This window comes from Alligator mississippiensis, chromosome 3 (assembly GCF_030867095.1).
Source record: "Alligator mississippiensis isolate rAllMis1 chromosome 3, rAllMis1, whole genome shotgun sequence".
In the NCBI taxonomy this organism is placed as follows: Eukaryota; Metazoa; Chordata; order Crocodylia; family Alligatoridae; genus Alligator; species Alligator mississippiensis.
Genome location: NC_081826.1, coordinates 281,750,222 through 281,769,177, shown reverse-complemented (window position 1 = coordinate 281,769,177; position 18,956 = coordinate 281,750,222). Strand labels below are relative to the sequence as shown.

At 48.1% G+C, this 18,956-nt stretch overlaps 1 protein-coding gene across 3 annotated transcripts in view; it reads right to left on the bottom strand.

Moving 5' to 3' along the window:
- The window catches only part of PDZD2 (PDZ domain containing 2), a 330,694-nt gene that overhangs the window by 188,794 nt on the left and 122,944 nt on the right, over positions 1-18,956 (bottom strand). The gene's annotated exons all lie outside the window — the stretch shown is intronic.

The window sequence follows — 18,956 nt, the reverse complement described above, 5'->3', positions numbered from 1 at the left end:
TGGGGGGGCAGATCAACGCCCCCATGGTGAGGCAGGGAAGGGGCAGGTGCTGCCCAGCCGGGGCAGGAGGGGGCACTGGATGGGGCCGGGGCCATGGCCCGTGGGGTGGGGGCAGCTCCCCCCACTCTTTGCACCCCGGGAGAGTGGGGGAAGGTGTTGTGTGCCCCCAGATATGTGCGGCGCAGGGTGAGCAGCAGCTGCAGGGTGGAGCTGGAGCTGGCGCTGTGCGGCTCTTCTCGGCGGGGGCTGGGGTCAGAGCCAGCTCCAGTGGCACCGGGAGAAGGCTGCAGCCACCCCAAATTTCACCACAGCTCCATGCCCAACTCCACACCGCCACCCAGTGCAGCCCTGGCTGAATACCCTGCCTCTACCCAAGCACTGGGAAAACCCAGGGCTGTGCCGGGCGGTGGCATGGGGCTGGGAGCAGAGCTGCAGTGAAATCTGGGGTGGCTGCAGCTTCCTCCCATTGCTGCCGGAGCCTGCTCTGAGCCCAGCCCCTGGCAAGAAAAGCCACGCGCAGAGCTGGCTCCAGCTCCACTCCCGCAGGTTCAGCCCACCCCACCACGCAGATCAAGGGGCACATGCCCCCCCCCCCCCCACAAGCCACAACTCCATCCCATACCCTCCCCATGCCGCGGCTGGGCAGCGCCTGCCCTTGCCCCCTCCCTCACAGCTGGAGGTGTTGATCTGCACCCCCCACACCCCTTCCCTCCCTCATCCCCTTCCACCACAACAGACTTATCAGATGTATCAGATATTGGATAGGTATTGGCCAATATGCCTCCTTAAATACTGGCTATCGGTATTGGCCCCAAAATCTCTATCAGTGCACCCCTACTTTTTATTTTTACTTGAGACCAGGTAACACAGAAGACCTTCACCAACCCTTTCTTCCTAGTAGCAAGCTGTCTCAACTTATTTATCCGAAGGCCCAGGTTTTCTTAATAACTGACCTAACAACTATAACAAATTTCATTTGCTTCAGATGTTTATAGAAAGACTTATGGGTATCCATGATTTCCACCAACAGGATACAGTAAACCATTTTAAGAGGCATGTGCGTGTGCAGCCTGCATGTTTAAAACCCATGCAAACCTGAGGAGCATGGATAAGTTGCCATTTCAGAGAGGTACACTCATGTGCACAAACCTTCAAAACAGAGTTGTGGAGGGTGTTAGTCACCAGCAAAAAACTCCCTTTAGTCCAGCTTCTGTTTAGTTTACTCTTGTGATTTAATAAAGCCTAAATGAATTGTCCTCCCATTCATAACAATTTCTTATACAAATCTTCAGGAAATTCCATGTCTCCAGCAGAGCTTTTGGGCACCTATACATGTGCAGAGAGGCTGCTCTGACATGCTGTAATTACAGTGCATTGAAGCAAACTTGATTAATCAAGTCTGCTGGAGTGTGGTAATTACCGCTCTCTGGCAGACCCAAGCATCACATGTATCAGTGTCCCTGTGCTGAAAAATGGTGGTGGAGGCACTTTAACTAAAGTTCATTGGACAAGCTTTAGTTAAAGCGCTCCTGCCACCATTTTCCAACACTGGGACACTGGTACACAGGATGCTCTGGGCGCTTTCATTAGAGTGGCTCTTTGAGCCACTCTAATTAAAGCACCCCCACCCCTCCCGGAGCACATGTATAAATGCCCTCTGGGCTTAGAGCGTTGGATGCTGAAGTATGCTGCTGTTTTTACTGGCTGCAACTTACCTATGGTACACAGGTGAGAACACAGCAGAATACAGTTATCGCAACCTTCCCACAGAATCCAGAGAACATCAGCAGCTCTTGCTCGTGTCATCTCTTTTGCTAGTTACAGTCATATTACAATGGCCTTTGAAGGAACAGCCTCCGCTCTGCTAAGACTTTTGTTCCAGGTCAGCAGCAGAAATGGAGAATGATGTTAAAAGGCTGGCCTGTCACACATTCATGCGACCTCCATGCCATAACCTACACCTGGTACAAGGAAAAAAAAGGAGTGAGCTTCAAGAAGTGTGTGACGGCGCTGCATGCCTGGAGGGTAGTGTCACATCGGATAAGGAGAGCACAAAGCTCTTCCACAGAAAGAAAAGGACATGACACCAAGTCATGCAGCACACACAAGACATCCCCCCTTTCTCTTCCCTCTGCATTCCCTGTTGATCCTCCATTTCCAATCTTGCTTTTTCTCTGTTTGCTCCCAAATGGCACGCTGACACTGGGCAGTCTTTTTTTCTTTGGGGTTGAGACTGAGCCCTGCCTTTGACTGTGCATCCTCTGCTCAGTGCCCTGGGCCTAATCCATAGGAAAAGTCTGCCTAGAAAGGCTGTAACAGCCTCTCTCAAGATGTGGCAGCTTATGCTTTGAGCTCTTGAGGGCCCCAGTTCAATCACCGGTGTATCTCCCAAGACTGTAACTGTGGCCGGATGCAACTGTGGCTGGAGAGGGTACAACAGCTCTGGTGGCCTTCCCCTTGGAAGCCCCACTCCCTCCTTCTCAAGCAGTCTTAGGAGTTCTTTTAAACACAGGAATTTCTCCCTGTATAAGGCTACCTTCAGAGAAAGCCATGCATTTGGGAGGGAGGCGGCAGTCAGGCTTTTTCCTGCTCCCTCGCCCCCGTCAGCCAAAAGAACAGCCACTTCTCTTGGGCTGAGCAGCTCAGCACCAGCCTCTCACAGGGCTCAACCAGATAAGCAAGTCCTCTGCAAACTTCTGGGCTAGGGACGGAAGTTACATATAAACCCATTCAAGTGATCAGAAACTGGTTTAAACTTGTAATAAAGCATAAGTTTAATGTACATAAACCAGTTTCAAAATGGCTGAAACTGGTTTGAGATAAACCTGGTTAAATGTAGTATCAGACTTAACTTATTGAGCTCAAACCAGTTTATGCAAGACCCCTTTCTGGTTTAAACTAGACCAGAGTCCCCCAGTTTCCCAGCATGCTCTCCTTGCTGGGCTGGGCTGTGCTGGGCTGTGCTCTCTGGCCCTGCCCCTCTGCTCCCTAGCTGGAGCAGGGACAGGCAGGGGCAGGGGCCTGGCCAGACACTGGCCCCTGGAAGGGGACAGGGAAGAGGTTTAGTCTCTCTGCGCCCTCCCCTGTCCCACTGGTACAGACCTGTATTTCTCAGTTGGAGTGGCAAGGGAGCAGGGCCCCGACAGGCCTGCAGCATGAGAGAGCATGAGCCTCTTCCCAGCGGTGGGGGCCAGGAGTGGGGGGTCAAAGCTGCCATGGACTGCACGGGGCGAGTGGCAGCAGTGCTAGGGGTGCTATGGCTCCCTCCAAGCCCCAGTGCTGCCATTCCCCACATGCAGTCCGTAGCAACTCTAACTCCCCTGCCAGGAACAGGCACACGCTCCCCAGACACCGGGACAGGGGCTGCTGCCCTGTCAGGGCCCTGCCCCCTTGCCACTCCAGTGGCAGGGTTGGGGGAGGAATGGCCCCTTTAGGCAGGGGGCATGGAGGGGAGTTATTCCCCGCTCCCTCTAGCATCTGGCAAAGGGGACAGGAGAAGGCTTATCCTGCTGCTCACCCCACACAAGGAGCATGTGGTGGCAGCAGTGGTTGGGGCAGGCAGACCCTGGCTGAGGTCCCCTGGGGGCAGTGGGGGTAAAGCGGGGAATAATTCCCCTCCCTGCCCCCTCTGCCTCAGGGGCCATGCTGACCAGCATTCAGCCATGCCGTGGCCCCACCACTGCAGCAGGGAAGGGGGAGTGCCAGGTGGACCCTGGCTTGGGTCTGTGCCAGTGGGACAGGGAGGTGGGACTTCAGCCCCCTCCCTGGCCAGGTCACTTGAGGGTATTGCAGCCATGACCCCACCACCACCCGTCTCCCCCCTCTGCACAGCTTCCCTGCACCCTGGCTCCTGGCCTGAGCCACAGCAGGCATGTGTCTGCATTTCATGAATGTCTATTCACTTGCAAATTGGTTCAATCCAGGCAGGTTAGACTAACCTGCAAAGATTGAATCAATTCAGGCTCCAGCTTTTTGAATGTCTGTCCCTATCCCTGGGGACTGCCACACATAACATGCCGCTGTTTCTCACTGATAGACAGGAAAGCCCACTGTAGAAAATGAATATACTTTGCAAATGGGAATGTAAGCACACAAACCTACTAGGAAGAGCGAGGACAGTGGCTCTGACATGTTCCCTGCTTGCGCATTAGAACATCTACAGTCTAAATTATTTACAGCATAAGCATTCAGTGCTGTGCTAGCAAATGCACCATATGGGAATGTGGGAGAACTGGGAGCATGAGGCCTCACCTGCTCCTGGCAGGCCCACAGTGATATCATATTTTGTGCATTTAGATTATTGCAAATCAAGAAATACAAACTGTGTTTAGAGACAGCTGCACCACTTAGCAAGCAGCTGGCCTTGTCATATGCAGGGGTGAAACTTGCAACAGGACCCACTTCCTCCAGTTCTTTCCAATGGCTAAAGGGAAAGGCACTGGGGGGACTACCACTTTGGCAGGTGAAAGTATCTCCCTTGCAGTTTGCACAGACAATTAATTTTTTCTCTAGCAAAAGACAATCAGTCACAGTAGGAAGAGGGGTAACTGAAAATGTTGGTGCCTTGGGTCATGCAGGATGTTGGGGGAGGAGGGGCATGGAGGCACAGTGAGTGATTACCTCCTCATGCAAGGGATGCAGTGGTGGCAGTGGCACAGGCTGCTGCTGTCTCAGCATAAGATCCCCAAACAGAGGCTGCTGCAGCAGTGCCAATACAGACTCCCTGAGGCTGCTGTTCTAGCACCCCTTCGAAACAAAGATGTGTTCTGTGCCCTGGACACAAAGAAGTATTTGTAGCACTGTGGCCTAATCCAGCATTTAAGGAAACTCCTGTCTCGGGGGAGGATGAGTAGAAATCCTAAATGGCCAGCAGAGCTGACCACAGCAAACAGCTCCAAGTACACACTAGGGGCACCTTATTCATGTGATGGACCTCTGCTCCAACATGTGCTAATTAGCACGCACTGGAGAAGACTCGATTAATCAAGTCTGCTGCGAGTCTGCTAGAGAGCACTAATTACCATGCTCCAGCAGCCTCCGTGTCACATATATCAGCATCCCTACGTTTCTAAATGGTGGTGGGATGCTTTAACTAAAACTCATTGAACAAGCTTTAGTTAAAGCACCCCCACCTCTGTTTTGAAACGCAGGATGCTGAATACACATGACGCTGCGGGCACTTTAATTAGAGCGACTTTCAGAGTTGCTCTAATTAAAGCGCCCCCCTACTCCCTAGAGCCCATGTACAGACACCCTAAATCACCAAGAGAACAAAGAAAAGCACAGCAGAAGGCCTATATAAGTTTCCTCTTTTTGACCTGGTTCCACCAGTGCTTACAAGTCTCCCCAAGTAAAGACCATGCGTACATCATTTTCCACAGGGACTTAGAAGAACACAAGGTAAAAAGACTGAGGTGCAAAAGACAATGGGCAAGTGAATTGCTCCCACATTAATCAACACCGAAATCTTTGCAACAATATTCTGAATACACATGGAGCCTGAGCTATTTGAATCAAAAGGAGTCTTTTTACTGTCTTCCATGGTTGCTGGATCAGACCCACTCTCTGAATAGCCCTAGAGTGCTTCCAGAAGTTGCGTTTTTTCCTTTTAAAGTGCTTTATTGCCATGACTCAACAGAAGTACATGGCTTTACACCGCTTTAAAAATGAGCACAGCGCTTTAAATTAACCTTTGTTAAATGAGGTATTAAATTTGAAGCACTGTATTTCATAGCACTTCAGGAACCTATAGCACCTTACATCATTTCTGTATGCTGGTCAAATTTCTGACCAGCGAAGAAGCCGCAGGAAGCTGTGGAGCACCTTCTGCCTCCTAGCCTGGAAAGTGCAGAGTGTCTCGGAGCTCCTTCCCACCCCTCCAAAACATGACAAAAGTGCAATGTAAAGAGAACTGTAACTTTATAGTGCTATAAAGTGTTCTAAATTACAGTACTGTAAAACGTGCAAGGAACATTAGTTTGTTAACTTCCCTCCCTCACCCTCCATTCCCTTCTTTCCATCCTCCCTTGCACAGGGTTTATTTGTCAATGGCTACAGCTGTAGCGCATCCTCTCCTCCCCTACACCCTGGGGAGGAAGGGTGACATTGCATCAGCAATGCCCAGGTGCTGAGGAGAATGAATACAAGCCAAGAAAGCGCTGCATGGTATTCCTTCATATAGCTAACAAGCTAACAGGCCACAACAGAAGAAATAGAGGTGAAGCACTGATGAGACAGAGATGCATGTAGTCTGGTCCAAATGAAAACACTTGCAGGAATGAAGCTTCTTGCCTCAGCAGCAGTAGCATTGTGCAAGGGAGGGAAAGAGGTGGCAGACACAATGTGAGCTGAGGGGGAAGGGAGCAAACATGTGCTTTGATTAACAAAGCCAAGATAAAGTCTACTTTGAGGTGCGTAATCTGCAGCTTTCAAGAAAAGAACTATTTAGTCAGCCATGCAAGCAGTGTCAATAATTTTTAAAAGCTCTTACAGAAATGTCACCCTTTGCCCAACCTCTCCACATGTTATTCCATTAAACAATATTTTATAAAACACGAGAAAAAGCAAACAAACTTAAATTAAGCTGTATTTTGTTGGAAGGGTTTATGCTTTGTGTTAAAAAGAAAATAATCTATCCCCAAAAAAGTACGATAATCAGCTTGTAGAATCTGAGTGTTTCGGAAGGGAGCATGAGGGAAAGAACGGGTAATTCTTTTCTGGGGCAACTTCTATGCACCTGCCATTGGCTGCAAGCTAATCTATTCTGCAAGGCAAAAAATGGGATGCCAACTGCTTTCAAAAAGGAAGAGTCCAACATGGACATGGACATCACCCCAACCTTCCCTTCAGTTCATGGCTAATTCTTGGCACCCCATGAGTGTTATGTTTGCATCTATTGATGCAGCTATAGATTGATGTTTCAAAACAAAGGAAGAATTGGTCCAAGAGGCTTAGTTCTACATCACTGAAAGTAAGAAGCATTTCAAAACCTCGGTTAAGTGATCTATCATTTTAAACTCTTGTGGTTGGCTCCAAAAATCACCACAGCCAGCTGTGGAGAAAAACAGTGATTGTGGTAAAATACTTAGCTTAGGATGGAAGGAGGACTTAGTTTAGCTAAGGTGGAAGGCGGCCATCCGTTTGTGATAAAATGAGAACAAAATCAGAGCAGTCACTCCAAAATGAGAATGGTCAAATTCTGTAAGGCCTTTCCCCCCCCCCCACTGGAAACTAGCCTTTTCTTCACATATAATAAGTTCATTAACAATTCCTTTTTTCTCCTAAAAATTCCTAAAAGAGTTTTGGCACAATTGAAAAATGAAAAATGTAGATTGTTTTCTCTTTCTCCCTCTTTTTCTGTTGCAAATGGGAGAAAGCAGAAGAAAAAGAAGGAGAAAAGAGGGAAAGAAAAGGAAAACACAAGACACTCAAGACCTTCAATACAAAAATTGAGATAAAAATGAAAGTGTATAAAAATTATTTTTGAAACCTACAAAGCAAAAATAGCTCTGAATTTTTAAAAAGTATTTGGATAATTTCTCTCCTTAATTTTTAGCCATTTCCTCAGACCTGTTTTAAAATCAAATTTTCAATTCCAATATACACGAGATGTACTGCCATCTGTTCTGCACTCCATCTTGTGTATGGAGCTCCATACAGCGAGCTGAAGAAATATTTGTGTACTGTTGAACACTACTAGGAAAGAGAGCTTACCCCTTCCTACATTTCCAACAGCAGCAACAACTTGAATAAATAATAAATTGGCAATTCATACTCATGACCAAGTCCAGTGCTGCTGACAACAGGAGCAAGTTAGCAAATATACATAGCATAACTACTGTCTCATATAATGTATTGAATTAATTTAAACAATGGTAATTTGGTTGGAACTTCTAAGTCTTTAGAAGATCAGTATATTCAGCTATCAAAATTTTACTGATAACTGAAGAAGGAAGGGCTAATTTTCATTTTGTGATGCTTGTGAATCCATTAAAGTAAGATTATGTTGGATTATCCTCAAACACCAATCAATTTAACCAGTAAAGCCTAAAAATTTACGCAATTAAAACCACCAACTAATATAAAACAAGGTAGCAACTGATGTTCAAGGTAAAATCCTGGTCTTGTTGAAGTCAGTAGGAATTCTTCCATTGATTTCCTTGTGGCCAGGACTTCACATTCAATTCTCAGGTTTGAAACTCCATCATACCACATTCTTTTTAATACACAGCAACCCAAATTAAGGCTCATCCAAGTTTTATCATTCGCCACTTAAGAAAAAAAAATAAAGCATCAAATAAAGACACATATACAAGGATGTAACCTCTATGCTTTTTACTTTTTAAAAAACTATTTTTAGAATATTTTATTTTTAAAAGTGTATCTTATGTTCAAAGGGATATGGGGAGTCTAGCTTTATAAATGACACACTTTCCCTCTTTACATCTTCAAAAAATAAACTGATTCCCCTGAGATTGTGTGCACCATATTTCATCCTAGTGAAACTGATGAAGAAGTAGGGAGGAATCAGAAAGGGACCTTTGAAGGTACCTTGACAAAAAAAATCCCTGTTGGCTTCCAGGGACTATTCTCAGCTTTTGAGTTATGGTGAGAAAACTGGGAGGGTCCCTTACAAAAATTCTATATCTGCTAAAGTATCCAAATATTACAAGGTCAAGATATATGTAAGTAAAATAATTTAATACCATTCTGGTATACTGGCTAGGCTTCTGTAATACTACTATCGCATATACCCCTTTTCACTTTGAAACATTCTTTCAAACCGTAATTTATTTGGCTTTTTTTTTTCCAAAATGAAAGATTTTTCAGTTTTCATATTGAAGCTAAACATATGTAGTACACATGTCCACTCAAAGAGTGCTGGGATATAATTCATAATCAAATAGTATTTCAAATTGGTGGATTATTATTACCAAAGCATTTTTTGCTAACACTTCTGGGGCTCCCTAGGAGGCATAACCATGCTCAAAGAAATAATCTGTCATCTGCTAGACTTCTGATAGCCTGTCACTGGAAAAAAAAATAGTTCAACATGAGAGGAACAGTTCCAAGAACGCTGGTGTGATGAAAAAGCTAAGGCATCAAGTATGTATCCAGCAAAATAGAAAAAAGACAGGCACAAAGAAAGTTGGTTTTCAGATATTCAAAAGTAGACAAAACATTTCCCTGAAAAAGTCTCGCCCCTCCAATCTTCTGTTTGATTGACATGCCTGGTTTAATAAATATGGGTGGAGTTGGTATTTTGACTCAGTCAATAATATCTTTAGGAACACCACTGCCTAGATAATGTCAAGAGGCTTCACCCTGTAACATGGTAACGCCCTGTTAAACAGAAAGGTTTGGTGACTCTACTATACTGCATAATATTGCTCTAAACAAAGAGAGTAAAAAAAACCAAACGATCAGTTATGGTTAGCATTTAATTTCTGTTGCCCTGGAAAGTATTTGTAAACCTGTTAAAACTTTTAAAAATAGCTATGAAAAGCTACCGATTCAGCTACAGACAGACAAATAAAAAGGCCAGATGCCAGATCTTCAGAGATGCTAACACTTCCTCTTCAAGGGCACTTGTACACGTGACGCCATTAGCATGTACACATCATGAAAATGTCACTTTGTGTGGCTTAATGGCATCACACTATACATGTGCAAGAGTTTTGGGGGGTTTAAATGAGCTTGCATCATTGCAAATTAAACTAATTCCCGATGTGATTTAGTTTGCAGCATTGCAAATTGCAATAATGCAGCTATTAGCTCACCCTCCCCACTGCAGAAGAGGTAGCCAGCTGCACAGAATAAAAGGATCAGTCCCTTCACTGCTTCTGCTTTCATCAGGCTCCTGCAGCTGGCAGGATACCTGGGGCCACCCAGGAATGGGCTGGCTTGCCCCTGGGGCAGTGCAGGAAGGCAGCAGGAGGGTGGTTGGATTTGCTGGTGGCTGGATAAGGCAGCGGGGATGGTGCATGGGGCGCTGGAAGCCTGGGTAGGTTCAGGGAAGCACTGGATTGGGTGCCTCTGAGCTGGGGAGGCACCCTGCCAGCTAGCAGCCTGCCCGGGCTTCCAGTACCCTGTGCACTGCCCCTGCTGACTTCTCCAGCCGCCAGGGAAACCAGCTGCCCTCCTGACACTTTCCCATGCTGCCCTAGGGGCAAGGCAGCAAATTTCTGGGTGGCCCCAGGCTGGATGCAGAAGCCTGCTAAAAGCAGAAGCGGTAAGAGGCTTTCTTATTTTTTTTTTTTTAGTGGTGCCTGCCTGCCTCTCATTTGAAAGCCACCATTTCAATTTTCCTGTCACATTACAGCAAGGGGCCTGATCCTTTTTTCTTGTCAGCGCTGGTGGGGGCGGGCTTGGTCCTTCCCTCTGCAGCAGCGGCACCCCCCAGCCGGATGGGATGCTAGCAGACTGGGTGTTGCCCCAGCTTGGGGTCAGGGAAGAGTTGGATCGGGCTGGGTGCCCCCTCCAAGCACCTGGCCCACTAGCAGCCTGCCCAGGATTGCCATTGCTGCAGAGGCAAGGACCCGAGCCCCCTGCAGCTCAGGGACTGCTTGGCTCACCGACAGCTCACCCCCCCCCCCCCCCAAACCAGCACTGACAAGAAAAAAGGATCAGGCCCCTTGCTGTAATGTGACAGAAAAATTGAAATGGTGGGTTTCAAAACCCACCATTTCAATTTTAGGGGGCATAGAATAAAACCCTGAGGACTAAACCCCTGTCACACATACAAGTGCCCCAAGTGCCCCCTGACTTCTTTGGCAGCTGAGCATCAGTCCTGCAGCATCAGTCCTGATACTTTTTTAACAGACCTTGTATATGTGCAACCTAACTATGGGTGGTTGAGCCCAATCCACTCGAGTAGGTCGGGGACAAAAGGGTTCGGGCCTTTCCTCCTTCTTCTGTCTCTCCCTCCATTGACAGAAACACACCGGGGAGGCAGTGAGATAAGAAAATCGCTTTACTCACTATTTCAGGCAACAATCTCGTACAGCTGTATCAGGAATCTAGTTCGCTCTTGAGCATATTCATGTGGTATACCAAATCATAATGGGGCCGTCCAGGTTTTCGCAGACGCAGGACCTCCGGCGAGGGTGATCAGTCCCCCCCGTTGTTTTGGCATGCTCCCGTTTTAACCGGGCAGCGTCTGCCTGCCCCCTGCCAATCAGCCCGAGCGGGAACGCTGCTAACCGCGCCCATCACTCCTCCTCCCCATGCTATGAGCACGGCTTGCTCTCACGTTGGTGTTTGGTCATATCTTTCTCATTTCTTTACCACATGCCCCCTTGACCAAATGTCAATCTCGAGCATGGTTGGGCTCAAGAACTCCCTTCAAATACAGCATCTAATACAGGTATATAATAAAATACTAAGCAATGACTAAGTCTAATCAAGTCTGTCTAGATGCAGCACGACGTTTCTGCTGGGAGGTCATCGCCAATGGGTTCACTTGCGGCGATGAACCTCACATCGTGTTATGCATCGACAACTTCATGCCGCTTTGGGCTGGAAAACAAAACTCGGGGTTCATTAATAACATGTACTAAACTGTACTGCGTCGACTTAGCCAATTATGATGAGCTAAGACGGTGCGTGTGGGTGTGACTGCTTCAAGGGAAACAAGATAGGTGTTTGGGTACTCGCCGGGCTCAAGTACAACACCGGGAACTGGAGTCGGACGCTTACTGGTAGCCGTGGGAATGGTCAGCCACACTGTTTCTTGGGATGAGTAACATGGCTTCCAGGCCGGACGTGACACTGGGGTGCGTTCATCCCATAAAGCTTTAGTGGCGTTCATGGCAATTAGTACATCGTTATTGTACTTGGTCCAGTTCTTAAACAATCCATTTTCCCTCAGTCTTAGCTGTTCTTTGTACAGTCCTATCTGGCACTCCACGACACCATTCGACTGCGGATGGTAAGGTAGATGATGATGCCACTGAATATTGTGCTCTGTCACAAACCGCTCTAAACTTCTGGAGTTAAAAGGTGGTCCTCCATCGGAGTGTATGACATGGGGTACTTGCCAATGAGCGAAGGCAAGCTGTAGACATCCCTGAATTATGGGAGCGGTGGTCTTCCTCATGGGGAGAATGAGGATTTGACGGGTTCCCAGGTCCACAATTACTAATCCTTTATTCGGTGGTTTGGCTCCTGGGAGTGGCCCGAGTAGGTCCACTTGCCACACCTTTCCTGGAGCAAAGTGTGCTGGGTCATAGACGCCTCTTTGGTGCTTATGATGCACCGGTTTCTCTTGTGCACAAGCGGAGCAGGCCTGGACTATCTTTCTCCATTGTTTTACACTTGGTCCTTCGCTGCCTTCTTCCCTCCAGCGTGCTTGCGCTCTTTTTGCTCCAAGGTGTCCCCAGCACTCGTGGAGCCAAGCGAGAAAGGGATCAATGTCTACAATGTCGGTGACATGTAACTGAGCCACTTCCTTCTCATCTATGGATCCTTGGTGTGCCAGCAGCTGATCTATAATGGCATGCACAGGATCTGTATCGGGTTGGTGAGACTGTGTGTGTTTAATTAAGGGGCAAACAGAGAAGTGTGACAAAATGGTCTTGACATCGTCCCAGAGAGTCGTGTGTTCCGTAGCTTGCGCCTTTCCGGTGACAATCCTGTATATATATTCTGAATCTACAGCTATAACAGGTACCGGAAGCGTCCCGTCGTGGTGACGGTAGGCATGTTCAAGAGCTAGTTGGAAACCTCGTAGTTCAGATGCTTGAACTGACTCCTCTGGATGGGAGGTTTTGAGCTCGTAGTCATGGCAAGGGTCACAATAATATCCATATCCTCCGCCATCGCAGGATGTACCGTCTGAAGCTATCCATGCCAGGGACGTGGTCCCATACAATCGCAGGACACTGGAATCGTCCTCTTCAGTGACCGAGATCACCTCTCCATCAGCGACTTGCCACACCGACCAGTGATACTGGTGACGAAGGACTAGGGCGTTCCAAGTCTTCTCCGTGCCCTGATACTCTGGATGGACCCTACTGGGATTAAGCAGTCCTAGTGTGGTGCTGCCGGGTGCAACAAACACACCTGGGCTCACTGTGAGGTGTTCCCCCAGTTGGGCTGCGAGCATAACCTTCCCTAGACAACCATATCGATGTTGGTGGCTTTTTAGTGTACGATGACCCGTATATGCGAGTTCCCCCGTTTCGGTGTCATTGGCTGTAAGCCAGATATGCTCCGTGGTGTAGCCTACATGGATCGTCAGAAGGCTACTGGCGGGGGGCACGATCAGGTGTGTCGCTTTGACCTCTGCCATAACCTGTTCTAGTGCAGCTTGGTCATGCTCACTCCATGGGACTCTACGTCGCGTCTTCTTACGGATTTGCTGTTGGAGACGCTGGATAACCTTTAGATGTGATGGCGTCATGAAGTTATGGAACCAATTTAGCTGGCCTAGCAAGCCTTGAAAGTCTGCCTGCGTAGTTGGCCAAGGCGAGGACAGCTCCGGGGTAGCACTGTGTGTTGTCCCTGATCGCCATGGTCCAGTGAATCGTGTCCCTAAAAACTTGATGTCCGAGGACGGCTCACTCATGGACTTTGTCGGATTCACTGTCCATCCTTGATCGCTCAAGTGGTCCTTTAGGTTTGCAGTAGTGATGTGGACCGCAGCACAGTCGTGCCCCATAATAACAACATCGTCAACATAGGTCCAGAAGTGGACATCTGCAGTCTTTGGGCGGGTACGGACAAAGCTGTCGATTGTCCCGTTCATCGCTGCAACTGCTAGGGCTGGTGCGTTGCGGTAACCTTGGGGACAAACCTTCCAGGAAAACATCTGTCCGCCTACACACATATTAAGGATCCCATACAGATCATGTATAGGAATCGAATAAAACATGTCCTTTAAATCTAGCATGGTGGCAAACCACTCTCTCCCTCTCTGTATCTCGGCCATGCCGTCAAGGATGTCCGAGACAGTCTGCATGGCAGGCATCTGGAGCAGCTTACAGCGACGATTAGCTTGTCGGTAGTCCACCACTAGACGAGCCTCCGTCGGCTTTCCCGGTTTGGGGATTCCCCATCTGGCTGAGAGGTAGGTGGAGGACTTCAGGGGCTGGATGCACTCTCGCTTGCACAAATCAGCCAGAAGATCTCGGATTTGGAGCTGCAAATCAGTGCGCGTCGGGATTGGCTGATACCGCCAGGGTGTAGAGCTCGCCAGCGCTGGCTGGTGTTTTTCCCCTGATGTCACAGTCAATGGGAGTGCTAGATATATGACTTTTTTTAAGGCCAACGTCTTTATCGCAGCGATACCCAAGATATTTATGCCCCTTAAGACTCCATGCAATACCCTTTTGTTGATGCAAAACTTGACCACGGGCGCAGATGTCATGGCATTCAGCCCTTGTACGAAGATGACCTTGGATGTCTTAACGTGGGGTGTCTCAGATCTCAATACATTTACTTGAGCTCCCGTATCTAGCAAAAAGCGTATAGGGGTAGGAGTAGAATCTGCAGTTGCGCTCACATCATAAGTTGCATGCGGGCATTCATCATCGGTAGGTTGGCCGTCGTTGCCTGTCTCAACGGCCGCTACTCGTTTTTTTTCCCTGTCTAGCTCCTGCTCCCTAAGCTTGAAGCCTAGGTTCAGTGCCAGCATCCTTTGCCCCTCATCTCCTAACCCACAAAGCTGATTCTTTGTCAGACCGCTCTTGCTCAGCAAGAAACTGAACATAGCGCGTTCCTTAAGTGTGCGGTCTGGTGGTCGTCCATGCGGTGAACGATCAGTTCGGGGTTTTCTAGGCGTTGCTTTCCACGCTCCTATGGCCTGTACCTTCTGTATTATCGCTGGCAAGGTAGGCTTGTTTTCTGCTTTACGCGCTGTGGTGAGCTTTCCCAAACTGCTAAGAACATTCCCTATCAGCCCTCCTACCAGTGGGTGTAATAACAAGCGGAACATGGGTGTATTCATACCTCCATAAATCTCAACGCAGGCCTCCACTGCTGACGTTGATACAGGAACTTTACCAGGATCCTTACACCAGCAATGTGGCCAAACATTGTTCGCCTGAAGTGAAGTCAGGGTTAGTGGGTTCTGTCTGGCGTCCCAAGTCAAGTAACTGATTCCCGCTATCGCGTACAGGAGCTGTGCGGGTGATGGATTATCGGGCGGGTCCGCATGCCAAGCATGAGTTTAGCTCAGCAGTGCTGGAACCGTGGCGGCACACAGAGGGATTGGCCAAGCCTGGTTGCGCAGTACTTGAGTCGTGTCGCTACACGCTCCTCCACTCCATGCAGGCTGGCGCATTAGGATAGCACACTCCTCCAGGTCTACTAGGTCTGCCCTGTGCTCTAGTATCAGTCGTCCTAACCATATCGCCAGCGTTTCACCCGGATTTAGTCGGGTATCATTGGTAATTCTTGGAGTTCCCCTCTAGTGCGCATGCAGAAGGTAGTGAAGGTGTGGGTTCCCGCGCCATCAATGGCAGTCTTCACTATGGCTACAGGGTTCACATGCAGAACAGATGTGCCTGCGTCGGTGGGGAGGGCGGAGCATGGCTCCGGCGGGATGTTATATGGAGGCGGTTCCTCGGGCGGGGCCGACAGGGTCTCTCTAACGTCGGGGTTTCCTGCCCGGGGCTCTTTGGCCACGCCTTCTTCTTTGCCCGCGGCGCCATCTTTAAGTGGCGGCTCAGGCTGTGCAGCGCTCTGCTGCTCAGCCGTTCTAGTCAGTGTATCTATTATGCTGGCTTGGTTCGCTGCATGCCGCAGCAAGGTAGTCACTGAGCGAAACAGGAAATTAATCATTTTCCCCTTGTTCCACCTCTGTCCTGTCCACCCCGCGGCATCCCACCCATCGGCCTCAAGACTCTCACGGAGTGCCATTAGGATTTCATTCTCGGTGCCCCCGAGATCGAGATCGGGGCAGTTGAATTTATCAGGAGAGGTTTCGCAGCCACTCCCTTCCTTTAGGTACTGTATACACTTGGCATACTCTTTGCGGGAGTACAGTCATCCGTGCCTGCGAGCCTGACACGGCTAAGTAATGCCTTGGGCTTTTTATCGGGTGGATGATAAAGAACTGCGGGGCTGGAAAGGAGACATCCTAGGGCCGCGGGACTGAGACCCGACACAACCCATTCTTTAGGCGGCTCCTCACTATCTTCGGTCGGGCAGATGGAAACATAGCCTCCCATCTTCCCGTCCTGCCCAGCTTGATGATACACCACATGAGCCCATAAATCGTCGGCGTTCGTGGTTGGGGGCCAGTGATGGTTTCATCATGGGCAATGCCTAATTAACTCGTTGGCATCTCCTTCGTTTCCCCTTTTCCCCGAGGATCCCATCCTCGTCGCCACGTGCAACCTAACTATGGGTGGTTGAGCCCAATCCACTCGAGTAGGTCGGGGACAAAAGGGTTCGGGCCCTTCCTCCTTCTTCTGTCTCTCCCTCCGTCGACAGAAACACACTGGGGAGGCAGTGAGATAAGAAAATCGCTTTACTCACTATTTCAGGCAACAATCTCGTACAGCTGTATCAGGAATCTAGTTCGCCGATTCCTCGGGAGCTCTTGAGCATATTCATGTGGTATACCAAATCGTGATGGGGCTGTCCAGGTTTTCATGGACACAGGACCTCCGGCGAGGGTGATCAGTCCTCTCCAATATTACGCAGGTCCCCCCCGTTGTTTTGGCGCGCTCCCCTTTTAACCGGGCAACATCTGCCCGCCCCCTGCCAATCAGCACGGGCGGGAACGCTGCTAACCGCTCCCATCACTCCTCCTTCCCATGCTATAAGCACGGCTTGCTCTCACGTTGGTGTTTGGTCATATCTTTCTCATTTCTTTACCACAGTATATACACATATGCATATATACATGCACATATATACACATATACTCATGCATAAAAACACAGAATTAATGCCCTTTAATATCAAACCAGGGTCTTTTGCTTAATAAGCAAAATAATTACGACGCTGTGGCCACCACTGAGATGTGAAAAGCCAGACCTGCCCATTGCTGCTGAAAATCTTCGTTGCAATGGACTGGTCTGCTCAGCAGAAACCTGGGGGTGTAGGGAGGTCTGAAGAATCAACAGGAACAGGCCCCACCAATGTGTACCAGACACAAATGCACATGTGCTCAGCCAAAGGCAGAAAAGAGTCTGCAAATCAAATCCTTCCTTCCTTCTGCTCTAAGTGCTCTATCTTATGATGATCTGCTCAATGATCCCTGATAAAGAAACCAACAAGATCTCTTAAAAATCATGCTGAGCCACTGCTCGATTTAAATGGTAAAATGCTGGGTGCTCTACTTGATGCCACGTAAGGACTGCTGTTTGCTACTATAGGGCAATCCAAGCATAACGGCCAAGCCAAGCCAACAACAGCACCACAATCGAGACAGTCCTGAAAAACTCTGATTTTTATGCAACTAGTATTGCTTGTCAAAAACTCACAGCACACTGGACTACGATGCTTGGGATGTTGAAAAAAACAGGTCTGCCTACTAAATGCCCTATATTTTAACCAGGTCCATGTGACATTAAGCCATTTTAAGGTAAGGTCTTATGAACTGTCATAAATAAAAACTCATGCTGTGCACGCAGTCAACATCTGGGCATTCTAGCCCTGCAGTGACATAAAATATTGGTGCAAAAATCTTGTTATTTTGATTGTGAATATTGTACCCAGCTTGCTGATCTAGCCAGGGACCCTGCAAAACACAACACAACTCAGGGCTGGAAAAATAAGAATTGACACGAGGAAGCCTCAGACTCCACAAGACATTCATTTCCTTTGGCACGAAAAATAGTGTGACATTATCACTGGCTTCTACAGATTTTCTTGGATCTTAGGAACAAGTAATTCCAATGGTGGAGGGAGAAAAAGGACAGCACATCAAACATCTTTACCCACCTCTTAAGACTGATTTTTGGAAATGCTCTTCTATTTTGCAAGCACAATCAAGTAGTTAGAGATCTTGATAATATCATTTGTTTTATCTCCAACGCACATCTTCAGGAACAAAATGTCAGGGACTTATTTTTGGCACATACAAAACCGAAGCTGGGTATTGGCATCTTTGAATTGTAGAGATGCAGCCCTCTAAGCATCTTGCTCAAATCAGCATACATGACCCAGTGGTAAATCCTCTCTCACCTTTACTGATTACAGCACTGATTCAGACCTATTTGTACTAATCGTTGGTATTAGAGGAACCCTTTTTTAGTAGTCCGACTGAGGCCAGGGCCCCCCGGTGCTAAGTGCTGTACAACAAAGACCCAGTTTCGAATAGCCTAAAATCATAGTAGGCAGACAAACCAAAGGTAGAAGAAACAGAAAACAGTTTAGTCCCATTTTCAAAATGGAAAACTACCAGACCATAAATGAGTTGAGGTGTCCAAGATCAGAACTTTACGGCAGATCTAGGAATTTTAACTTCCTTGTCATCACTGCTACTGTGAACGTGGTCAGTAAGAGGCAGCCATCTCTCTAATGGTCGCTGAGGGTGCTCAGCACTTTGCAAGAATGTGCCCTTAGAGCATTACTTCCTTGAGCCTGAGTCTGTTTCCTTCCTTGTTTACAAAGTACAGGTTGTCGAACATGAGAACAATGAGGGCTGGCCGGAAAACTGTCACACGCCCACCACCCCCCAGTGAAATACAGAGTAATTCCTATGAAACCTTTTTACTCTTGAACTAACTCCTCAAAGAATGAAGACACTGTTAATTACAGCCCTTACTGTTCCCTTCCTCAGGCTTTTACTTCTGGGGCCAGGTCCCCAGCTGGTATAAAGCAATGCTTCACTCTTGAGGTCAATAAAGCTGCACTCAAGTGCTCAGACAGAGAATCAGGTAAGCCAGCCCTACTGTTTTTACAAACAACTTGTTTGACACAGATTTCAGATCAAAACCACCTGGAAGAGAGAAATCCTTTAACTAAGGCAGAGGTTTTGTGCCCTCCAGAACAAAAAGCCG